Source organism: Protopterus annectens, chromosome 1.part1 (assembly GCF_019279795.1).
Source record: "Protopterus annectens isolate FY-2018-M chromosome 1.part1, PAN1.0, whole genome shotgun sequence".
NCBI lineage: Eukaryota > Metazoa > Chordata > Ceratodontiformes > Protopteridae > Protopterus > Protopterus annectens.
In genome coordinates, this window is record NC_056726.1 from 1,622,172,352 (window position 1) to 1,622,185,030 (window position 12,679).

The following is a 12,679-nucleotide window of genomic DNA, read 5'->3' on the forward strand; positions in this document are numbered from 1 at the left end:
AAAATCCCACACACACTCACTCACTCTCATGGAAATACACAATTACACACTTTCATGCATGTTTCAACACTTGCACAAATACACACACACAGATGCACAAACACACACACACACATGCGCATCCATGTCTCTGCAGTACTTATCAGTACTATAACTATTCTCCTAGGAGTGAAGGGGTGAAAAGCATCAAAACACAGCATTTATGGTTCTTTTTTTCTCCTACAGAAAATCTGTTTTGGGATATTGGGACTCTGAATCACATTGCCGAGTTAATCAGGAGCAATAAATATTTCCAAAGGAGGAAACATGACTAATTAGCATTAGTCACTCCCCTACACTGTTGCAATACTATACGACTTCATGAATTAGACTGCTGTCTGTACAACGGTCCCCACAAGGGTAAAACCAGGGTAGCAGAGCAGTCTCTTAACTGGAATCTCTGCTTACTGACATGGCACCATTAGCCACTAGTTTGACACAGTGTTGTGTGCTGCCTTTGAGGTCTCAGACATAGGTGCAGAACACCTTGTGGTTGTCTTTAGCCTGGGAGGCTATACTGACCTCATAATTGGCCTCTTTGCACTTAGTCTTCTGAGTTTCCTGTTTAGTTTAATCAGAGATCTCCTATCGCTATGGGAATTGTTCTTCCTTATTTTAACCATGAGTTTTTTTTCTTTTATTATATGCCCTTATGGATTCCATCAATGTGTATTGTTTTAGGTTCATAGGTGTTAACCTAGTAAACAACTACAAAGGCCTTTTTAAGCCTAGTTCTTTTAAATGTCCTTTAAAGAAGTAATTACCTTAGTTGAGAAGTGATAATGTACAGGAATTTGTCATCTGTGATATCACATTCTTGAGTCAATTAAATATTTCTGTTTAATACAAGACTAAAGAGTAGTGCTACCTTATAACTATATAAAATGTAAACATACTCTCTGTGTTTATGAAAAGAAATCTTTATATGCTTATTTTATCTCTTAACACAATGCTAATACCATCTGCTATACAAGACTTGGGGAAAAAAAAGGACTGGGAAAAGTGTAGCCTGCATAAATCACACAAACAAATGCCTGAAGTAGAAAAGATCTAAAAATGTCCTTCATACAACATAGCTGGGGTTAAACTATTCCTGGCGCCATAAAGTCTGTTCCTCGAATTTTACCTTAGAACTAGCCAGTGTTTTAGTTTTAGCAATCAAATCTGTTTCTTTGAGCTCAGCACTTGTTCAGAACTCGTTGTAAGCACTAAATAAGCTACAAATTACTACAGCACTCAACTTCCCTCACCTGTATAGAGGAAAACAGTTTTTAGTACTTAATAAATAAGCACCTATCCAGGCATGTAAGGGTCAGCTCCCGTTGTTTTCTCCTGTCTACCTGATGCATCTGGGCATCTTGGGGCAATGCAGCATTTGCCTCATATACACAGACAACCCTCTCTTCCTACCACCCAGCACTACAACCTCTGACAGATGCACTTATATAGCCAAACTAGAAGCAAAACTCTCTTCACCCAAGACTGGACTAGACATTCAAGAGGAGAAGGTAAACACTTGCACCACACCACACTCATCACATAGTCCCTCAAAACCTATACCATCACAACACATATATAGAAACAAAACACACAAGTATATACACGGAGGCTCTCAATAAAAATCTGCCGAAGCAACAGGGATCTCCAAAGCAGAAATGCAAGCAAACTCCACCCTCCCAACACAACTCAAATGACACATAGCCCACAATCTCAGTGTGCCACTCAACCACAGCGTATAAGGCATAACAATGTGCCAAACACTCTAGTCATAGCTGACTCTATATTCAAGCACACTGATGTTCCACTCATCAGGCTAAACAAGGAGAAAGTTACTGTCAGTTGCCTGTCTGGTGCCAGGATCTGCCACATAATGCACGCACTCAGGTCACTCCACAAGTACAAATTTGACTGTCATTGTCCATGTTGGTGTGAATGGCCTGAGATGTACCTCCCTGGACTACATGGAGGAGCTGTCCGATCTTGTAGCCCAGGCAGGTATGACCCTAGCCCTGAGTAGCATCCTGCCATCAGTCAGAATGATACCACAGTGCAAGGACAAAATGATTGAGTTCAACAACTGGCTAAGCTTCTGGTGTCATTCTAAGAGGATCCAGTATCTGTCTGCACGGGATGACATGATCGACAGACCACGATGCTTGCCAGTGATGGCCTGCATCTGTCGCCCTTGGGATTCCAGATACTGGCTAAGGCTCTTGCCACCCCTATAGTGCCTTTTTTAGGTAAGGTTCAAATGGCAAATTCACCACCATAACAGGTACAAGCAAGCAAAATCTGAGGGTAATGCTACTCCATGCTAGAAATCTAAACCTCAAAATGTACTCACTTGAGACACTCCTTAAAATGAGAACATCAACATCTGTGCAGTGACAGAGAACTGGTTCAAAGCTCCAGAGAGCACCCCTGCATTACTAGGCTATAATTCATACACACCTTTTGGCCACCTAACCTGGACCAAAACACTAAAGGTGGAGGCATGTCCATATTCATTAAGGATATCCACACCTCCAGGCGAGTTGCTCAGCATAATGCATCTGAGATTATCCAAGTGCAACTAACTCTGGGCAAGACCGCAATAAAATTGTAGCTTCATACAGATCCCCCACCATGCCCCAAGGATTCCCACTCCTTATTTCCCAATACACTGAAAAATATTAGGGTAAAATCTAACACCCTAATAATGGGCGATTTCAATTACCCCACCATTAACTGGGAAAAGTACTCATATACCAACTCTTTTGCTCAATGTTTTCTGGAATTCATAAATTCCAATGCCTTAGATCAACTTATCCACACCCCCACCAGGGGCAGCAATATCCTAGACCTAATCATTACCAACATGGGCAACCAGTGCTTCACACCAGAGGTCACTTCCTCGTTGGTCAGATCCGATCACAAGCTAATCACCCTAGACATCCACATCCCGCACCTACCCCCCATTAGGGAAACCACCGTAAAAAATTTCTCCAAAGCCAACTTCACGCTTCTTAAGACAGAAGTGGCAAACTTCACAACACCCATGCAGATGGTCAATAGAGGTACAACTGCTGAATCCTACACAAATGCACTTTATAAGCAGTTACATGAGTGCATGAATTGTGCAATCCCTAACAGAATTAAGATGCTATCCTCCAAAAAAAGGAAGCCAGTCTGTTGGTCCCCTGCCATAAACAAACTCCACAACAGAAGAAAGAAACTGTTGCAAAAAAGAGTAAAATCCCATGATTGGAGGAACTCCCTGGTCAGCCTCAGTAAGAAGCTGAGATCCCTCATAAAATCCTCCAAAGCTAGTTACAAAAACAAAATCACGACTGATTCTAAAGGCAACCACAAAGCAGTCTATAGCTATGTCAAGAATCTCAATTGCAATGCTCAGATCTGCTCTGAGTTACAGCACAATGGCACTAAATATACAGAACCAATTGATATTGCCAACATCCTGGTAAATAGGTTTGGTGCTAACTTTACCCCCCTCTAATCCCCTAAAGGGCCCATCTCTATACCAGAAGAATGCAAAGTTCCTGTAATCACTGCTGTACAGGTAAAAGCTACACTCTCCAAAGGCAAGAACACAGCATCCATGGGACCTGGCAATATCCCAGGCTGCATTCGACATGAACTACAGAATGAACTGGCACCCCATCTAAGCACCATGTTCACTCATAGCCTCACCTCAGGCTTTGTGCCTACTGAGTGGTGCACAGCGACGGTTATCCCACTCCACAAAGGGGGAGCTACCACGGACCCCGGGAACTACCGGCCCATTAGCCTGATGACCCTGGTCTGCAAGGCTATGGAACGTATCATCATGGAACTTATAAACAATGACATTGGTAATCTCAAACTCTGGACCCCACCCATTTTGGATTTGTAAAAGGCAGATCATGTCTCCTAAACCTGATAGACTTCTTTGAAGTGGTCACCAAAGCCGTAGATGAGGGTAAGGTGGTTCACACAGCCTATCTTGATCTCGTCAAGGTTTTTGACACCATCCCCTCCTCTGGAATTATAAATAAATTCACTAAACTAGGTATAAATCCCTATGTCACAAGATGGGTTGCCAACTGACTCACTGACATAACCCACACTGTGAATCCAGCTTCAGAACAGTGACAAGTGGAGTACCACAGTGTTCAGTCCTGGGTCCTCTCCTGTTTGGTATCTACTTCTCTGAAGTACAAGCTAACACAGAAGGTCTTTGGCTAATTAAGTTCATAGATGACTGCAAACTAGGAGCCATAATCAAAACTCCTAACAATGTGGACATCCTACAAAAGGGCCTCACTGAGACAGATGCCTGGTGTTAAAGCCATGGCCTCAAACTTAATGCCAAAAAGTGCATTGTCATCCCCTTTGGTAAAAACTCTGTACCAATGAACTACCACATAGGCGGTAGTCTACTTAACACCAAAAGTGTGATAAGAGACCTTGGGACACAGGTGGATGTTAGTCTCTCCTTTGATAATCACACCGCCACTGTAGTCAGGAAATCCTTCTACGTGGCACACCTCATCACAAAAGATTTCTCATCCAGGAAAAAAAGAGGTCCTTGTTCCCCTCTACTCGTCACTCATTAGACCCATTATAGAATACATTATCCCTTTTGGTATGTACCTCACAAGACATCTACAACAAGTGGAAAGTCCTCAGAAATACCTCACAAAGAGGATTGCCAGCCTCAAACAGATGCCCTATGTAGACTGTCTCAAAAAACTCCAGCTTTACTCCGTCACATATCGCCTACTCAGAGGCGATCTCTGCCTAACATACAAAGCTATGTCATACCCAGAGCTGTTTGACATGCTCCACTTAAAGAAATCCCAATCCCTCCGAGCTACACGCTCTAGGGACGTAAACCTTGTCACCACAATAAACAGAACATGCTGGAGGGATAGATTCCTGTCCCAGAGACTTCCCATACTCTGGAACAAACTATTTATTTATTTTATTTATTTATTTCAGTTTGATGACCGGGGAGGTCCACTGGGCTCAGGAGCCCATTTTCAGTGGAGGCCCGGGGAGAAAAGCTCCACATTACATAGTAAACATTAAATTTTCAGATTAAAGTTACAATTCAAGATGCAGATACATTAAGATAAGCAAATTGCAGTTCATATTGAGGATGCAGATACATTATAAAATCAGAGACATGATCTGGTACATTGGTTACTTAACATATGTGTCATATGTTGAGATGACATTTTTCAGTGGTTATATATAATTTGTGTTTTGTTTAGGCAGTTATGGCAGAACAAGTACAAATGATAGGGAGAGGAGAAAAGGGAGAGCAAACTATATACAATATATACAAAATGTGCATGTGATAACACTGAAGAGTGAGTCATTTCCAGGGGAGTTAAGTAGTAGGCAAAGGGGAAGTAAGGAAAATACAATTTAGAATGGGGAGCGAAGAAGGTTGGGTGGGCAAAGTGCAACTGCACTTCCAGTTAGAGAAAAAGGAGGAATGGAGATGGGTTTTGAAGTTATTAAAGTTTTCAATAGTTCATAGAGAAGGAGGGAGAGAGTTCCATTTTATGGCTAAGGAGAAGGATAGGAGGTGCCGTCCAGCAGGGTGGTTTGGTTTGAAGACAGTGATAAGGTTTAGGTGAGAAGATCTAAGTGGCCTGTTAGGGGTGTATGGTTGTAGGATGTTGAAAAGAGCAGGGCATATAGTAGGGTTAAATAATAGCCAATGGACAGTAGTAAGTTGGAAATAGTCGAGGTGGTTGGGAAGTTCTAGCCAGTTAAATAAGTGGAGGGTAGAGCAATGGTGGGAGGAATATTTGGCTTTTATGGCAAATTTGGAGATTTCATTGTAACAACTTTCCATTTTGGAAGAGATGAAGGCAGATAAGTTAGTTAGTGTAGGGGCACCATACAATAGAGAGGGGAGAAGGTAGGTAGTGGAGAGGGTTTGTCTAGTAGAAGGAGCGAGATAGTGGATGTTTCTGTAAAGCAGGCTGAGATTTTAATGTGTTTTCTTGATGTTTAGTTGAATATGGGTGTCAAATTTTAGATGTTCATCTAGAGTAACCCCAAGTAGTTTGGCATAGGGGACGATTTCTATAGTAAAATTGTTGTGACTTCTAATTTGGAAAGAATTTTTATCAAGAGGGGAGGATTTTGAGGGTGTGAAGAGTAGTATTTTGGATTTTTTAGCATTTATAGATAGATGGTTTTGCAGCATCCAGTCCTCAATGGCGGAGAAGGCAGTTTGTGTGTATGATTGAAGTTCTGGGAGGTTGGTGGCATAGCAGATTAAAGTGGAGTCGTCAGCATATTGTACTATTTTAGTATTTGGGATGGCAGAGTGGAAATCATTGACAAAGATATTAAGCAACATTGGGCCAAGAATGGATCCTTGGGGAACTCCAGTAGGAGTGGGAAGGACGTTTGAGGTGCCTTTCCTCCATTTTACAGCTTGAGAATTGTCTGATAGGTAACTTGAAAACCAGGACAGGGTATTGTGAGAAAGGTTTAGATTAGCAAGGTGGCTGAGGAGATGTGTATGGGAGATTGTGCTGAAAGCCTTGGAGAGGTCTAATAAAACTATAGAAACTATTTTTCCAGAGTCGCGGGCATGGTTGACTATATCTAGGAATGAAAGAAGAGCAGTAATAGTGCTATGGCCAGGGTGGAAACCATGTTGGGTTTGAGAGATGCGACGGTTTATGGTTAGGAAGGGCATTAGTTGGGTATGAATGCATTTTTCCAATATTTTTGATATTGGGGAGAGGATAGCTATGGGGCGAAAGTTTGAAGTATTATTATTTTTACCGCCTTTGTGGAGAGGATGTATAAAGGCAGCACGCCAAAGCTTGGGGACATAAGATTCTTGTATGGATCTGCTGATTAAGATGCTAACGGGGAGGGCGATGCTGTCTGCAGCAATTTTTAAGAAGTTAGAAGGAATGTTGTCTGAGGCATTGGAGCATGGTTTCAGCTTGCTGAGGTGTTTTTTATGTAGGAGGTTGAAAATGGTTTAAGTTCAAAGGTAGGGGGAGAGTTAGGTTTATAGGGTGGGGTATTTGGGAAGGACTTAGTTCAGCTATAGAGTTAATAAAGAAGGAGTTGAATAGAGAGGCAATTTCTGAATCAGTCTTAGTAGTGTCAGGGCAAGGGTTGTTTTTGGTGCCTAGGCTAAGGAAAGAGTTGATGGAGTTCCAGAATTGTTTGGGGTTATTGGAGTGGTTGGCTTGGAGTTTCATATAGTGGGATTGTTTGTCTTTGATTATATGTCTTTTGCTGAGGTTGCGGAGTTGCTTATATTTAAGAAGGGTTTCAGGATGTTTATTGTGCTGAGAAAGTTTCTAGCATTTATCTCGTTGTTGTATAAGTATTTTGGTTTCCTTAGTTAGCCATGGTGCAGGGTTGGGTTTGACTCTTATAGATCTTGGAAGAGCTTGGGTATTAAGTACATTTAAGAAGGTGGAGCTGAAGTAATAGACGGCATTATCTAGAGGAAGTGTTTTTAGATTATTCCAGTTAGTTTGTTTGAGGGTGTTAGAGAAGGTTGTAGGGTTGAAGTTTGTAAAGTTATGATTATGTATATATTGGTGCTGGTAAGGGGAGGAATGGATTGCTCAGTGGATGAAGGCAGGCTGGTGGTCACTAATAGAGTCAGGAAGGATGCCTGAGTCTAAGATGCTGTTAGGGTGGGTAGCTAGGATCCAGTCCAGAGTGGATCCAGGAGGAATGGTTTTGTTGGGTCTGGTGATAGAGTTAGTAAATTGAGTAAAGTTGAAGAGACTGACAGATATGGCAGGGTTTTGGTTGTTAATTTTGTTCCAGTCTAAGTTAACGTCACCTAGAATGTAGGTCTCTAGGTTAATATTAGTTGAGGCCCATTGGAGGATTTCTTCTAAAGTAGTGGTGTTGTTACCTGGGGAATACAGAGGGATATGATGCAGATACTTTTATGATTATTCTACTATTCTATCTACCTATCTATATCAAACAAAGCTCCTCATTAGCACTTTTCAAGAAAAATCTTGATGACTGAACGGGATAGAAGAAATTCGCCCCGGGGATTGCTTCTGTGGCTCTGCTCGACAGGGGCACAGGAAAATAATTTTCTTGGGTGGCGAAAGCCAGAGTATCTTTTTGGCTAGGGTTATATAGGCCCTAGGGCCAATAGCCTAGTACCTACCTATGAACCTATGAACCTATTGCATCCAGTTATAAAAAGTAAACAAAGTACGATACTGGGGGGGGGGGCAAGACTATCAAAAGCTGCTTGGCTGTCTGCGCTTTGTAGACCTCATTTTCTCAAATCATGATTCCATTTCCTCCAGGATGTTTCGAGTTCATTGTGCAACTATTTTGACCTTTCTTTGAGCAGCTTTAAGCAATTCAACTGCTTTCTCATGATGTTCCCCTTTGACACTCACTTTCTTTACAGAAAGAAGTTGGACTCCTCGTTTTAACCCTCCATGCCTGTCTGCACTGCCTCCTGGAATGACACATGAGATGTAAATAGCAGAATTCTGCGCTTTTCCACCCATTATGTTATATGCAAGATTTTCTTCCATTTTAGGTAATTCAATGACTCTGGGATGTGAATATCCTACACTGGCAGCAAATCCTGCTACTGTTGCATTGGCAGATGCATCAGGTCTCACGTCTTGGCTACTACTGATGTCTATAGTTTCATATACGTGCTCATAAACCTCTCATACAGCATTGTAAAATTCACTGTGAAAGACTCTTTGTAAAGCTTGTAGCTTCTGTGGAGGCACTTCTCCACTCCATTGCAACCTCTCCAATAGTTCAATTGCCCTGGAAATATCTTTCTCACAAATCTAACAGGTTCACCCATTGCGGCCATGTCTGTCAGCTCTTTACATCTTTCTTTTTTGCAACTCTCCCTTAACAGGCAAGAAATGATGTAAGTAAGTAAAGGACTTGCCCTGCACAGATAGTGTTTGAAAGAAATTATAACTAAACTTGTCAGCAGAGTTGCAATGTGAAATCATTTTTTGACCATTAATAGGTTGAATATTGAGTTGACTGGTTTCCTTCAAATGAGAAAACTAAGTTGGAACACTGTCTCTCCCATGAAGACAGTCATTTTTAAAGTTTGTTTTGGGTTTACTTCTAGCCCAAAATAAAGGAATGGAGTCAGTAGGTATGAATAAAAGCCTGCAAGTTTCTTTGTCTTTGGTGAAGGCTGTAGAAGAAGTAGGCCTTTTAGAATTAGTGCACTGCCCCAGTTATCAAACAAACAATAAATAAGGAAGAATACTCTCCTTTAAGTCCGCTAACATTTAGTTTTTTGATTACTCCTAAACAATATTCACTGAGGTCTGCAGGTATCCAGCACTGAATACTTTCATATCAGCCAGATAAATTCTTATGTATAAATTATTGCCAAAATAAGAATGTTAGAGTGCTAAACAAACCTCCGGTCTCCATGGCTGATGGCTTGTTACAGAAATAATGTATTCTACTACATGACTGTCCTGTAAACTTAAGCAGTGAGCAGGTAATGCCCTGCCACAAATAGGACAGCAGAAACACTTTTGTGCTCTTTATTTTGTGTGAAACATCTGACTTCTTAGTAGGGTGAGACTTTTGTTACCACTTACATAAGTTTTAGGAGCAGCTGTGCAGAGTGATTGTTCTATGTACTATCAAATGGAATTTTAATTTATTGACTAGTCCAGTGTTCTAAAAACTGAAATATTAATTTGTTGATTAGAAAAGTGCCCTATTAACTAGGATATTCATTTATTGGTTAGTCCAGTGTCCTGTCAACTGGAATATTAAATTATTGATTAGTCCAGTGTCCTCGCAATTGGAATATTCATTTATTGATTAGTCTTTAAGATATGCAGGGTAAGCATGTTAGTAGTCACATCTAGATGCATACCTATGAATAATGATGAGGGAACTTGGCCAAAGGACAGTGTGTGAGTATTGTATAGAAAAGCATAAATTTTATTTTTCCTTTTTTCATCAAATTTCTTTCATTGTCATATAAGCTGTTTAATATGCAGTATTCCAATTCAAATATAAATGGCATATTACACTTCAAAGTCAGTCAGGAAATGTTATTTATGTCCTGGAAATCTTTGATGTTCTCACATTTATGTTTGCACACTCCTTGCAGCTGCACCTATCTATGCTATGCCCCTTAACATCAAACAGCTTGACCCACTGACCCTATGTCAGCTCCATCTTGCTGTCTGTTAGTGCCAACCACATGGAATCACTTTTCCCTTTATCTCTTTATTTCAGATATTTCTAACATTTTTTTATTGCCACTGATGTCATGGATAGTAGGGAACAAATGTTTTAAATACAAAGTTTTGTATCTACGGACAGATTTCGAGGCCCTAGCACATACCATCCCAACAAGACCATTGTACTCAATGATGGTCTAGTCAGTGCAGATTACAAAGAGGTGAGGATTTTTTTAGATCTGGAAAAATACCCTTTGAGATGAGCTGTTCAAGGTAAAAGGATTTCCAAATGACTGTTGCAATGTGATGGTCAGATATGAGGGAGTTGTCCACCCAGGTGCCTAGGTCTCTTACAACCTTTACATTTTGAAGTTGTGTGTTATCTACACTATAATTTAGAGGTAGGAGGTATTTATTAAATGTTAAAATGCTGTACCTTTTGCATTTAGTTTAAGCCTATTTTGACACACCAGCTATTGACAAGTGTAAGCTACTGTTGTAGTACCAATATGTCAGAGAAGGAATTGATAACTCCCAGCTTATAATCATCCCCAAATGTTAACCAAGTATCTTCATTTGATAAGAAGGGATATGAGAAACCGATACCAAATAGCAGAGCTCCCACCTCAGACCCCATAGGAGCTTCACTACTTCCCATCATGCACTGCAAGGATGCAGTCCCTACTCTTAATGCTTGAGACTTCTCCATAAGTCATTTGGCTATATACCTATCCACATATGGGTTGGTTTTGATCTCTTTTAGATTTTTTATTATATTTGCATGTGGTAGGATACTGAATGCCTTGTTAAGGTGTAAACAGCTTGCCCACAGTGTAGGGCCTAAATAACCATGTAAAAGAAGTTCATATGATTCCTTACACAAAATCTATGTTTGAGGTCAGTGGTGGGGCCACACTGTGGGCCAAAGCCATTGGCTAAACTCAGGCTGAATAGGATGATAAGAAACATCCAGCAACCACCACAGCAATGGGCGTACAAAATTTATTCCGGAGATAAAACTGGATAAGAGCATTCACACAGTGCGTGCTTAATCAGATCCATACAACAACTAAAATAACCATGTTTAAATCACATAAAATTATAAAAAACAGCCAATAAAAAATGATCAATTAACTCACTGATGAGAGCTATGTTTCCCCAAGGCATGTTTTAAAGGCATAGTAACCTTAATACAGAAGAGGTAATAAGAGATCTGGGGACCCAGGAAGATAGTAATCTCTCCTTTGACAATCATATTGCCAAAGTAGTTAGGAAATCCTTCTATGTGGCCCATCTAATTACTAAAGGGTTCGCATCTAGAAATAAAGAGGTTATAGTGCCCCTCTACTCGTCACTCATCAGACCTATCATAGAGTACAATGCCCCATTTGGGATGTACCTCAAAAGACACTTCCAACAGCTGGAAAGACCACAAAAGTATCTCACCAAGAGGATTACTGGCCTCAAACATATGTCCTATACAGACCGACTGAAAAAATTCCAGCTGTACTCAGTGGCATATCGCTTACTCAGAAGTGATCTCTGCCTGACTTACAAAGCCATGTCCAACTCAGAATTGATGGACATGCTCCACCTAAAGAAATCCAAGTCACTGCGAGCCACTCACTCTAGTGAGCTAAACCTCACCACAACAATAAATAGAACATGCTGGAGGGATAGATTCCTGTCACAGACACTCCCCATGCTTTGGAACAAAATTCCTAACTACATTAGGCAGAGCCCCTCACTAACACTCTTCAAGATAAACCTTAACGTGTGGATGGGAAACAGAAAATACACCCCTGGGATCACTTCATTGGCTCTGCTTGACAGAGGCTCAGTTAATTAATCAACGGGGCAGCAAAAGCTGACACACTCTGGCTAGGCTTATAAATGCCCTGGGGCAGATAGCCTAGTACCTACCTATGGACCTATTAATTCCCAGTGTTTTATCTGCTTGTATCCTAGCTAGCCATTCCACCTCAGCTAATCCCACTCTATTGTTTAAATCACCTCCCCTCTTACTCACTGGAACTAACTGCAGCACTGTAAACTCAAACATATGTCCTTCATTAACAGAAATATGCTTAGCTAAAACATTAAGGGAGTTCCCATTCCTAATATCACATAAATTCTGAAGTATACACTCCTTGAGCATCCAAATGGTCTTTCCTATATAAAACAAGGCACATGATCTGCAGCTTGCCAAATAAACTAAATTTGTAGACTTACAATCAGCAGAAAAGTGAAAGAAAATGTTTGGTTGATAAGGGGATGTGTAAAAGCGTTTGTCTTAGAAATATATGAACATGCCCTGCAGATCCTGCATGGAAATGTACCATGCCTACCGGATACCTCTCGTGTAGCATGCCTGGTATTATAACAAACTTGCCTTTTTAAAGACAAATTATTCTTAAATGTATAGCTGGGACTGTCAC

The 12,679-nt window shown here is 40.8% G+C and overlaps 1 protein-coding gene and 1 pseudogene across 1 annotated transcript in view; one reads left to right on the forward strand and one right to left on the reverse strand.

The window, feature by feature from the left end:
- Window positions 1–12,679, forward strand: part of LOC122816569 (ephrin type-A receptor 7-like) — a 2,140,039-nt gene that overhangs the window by 1,032,538 nt on the left and 1,094,822 nt on the right. The window lies entirely within an intron of this gene.
- LOC122811645 lies at window positions 8,283–8,884 on the reverse strand (annotated as a pseudogene).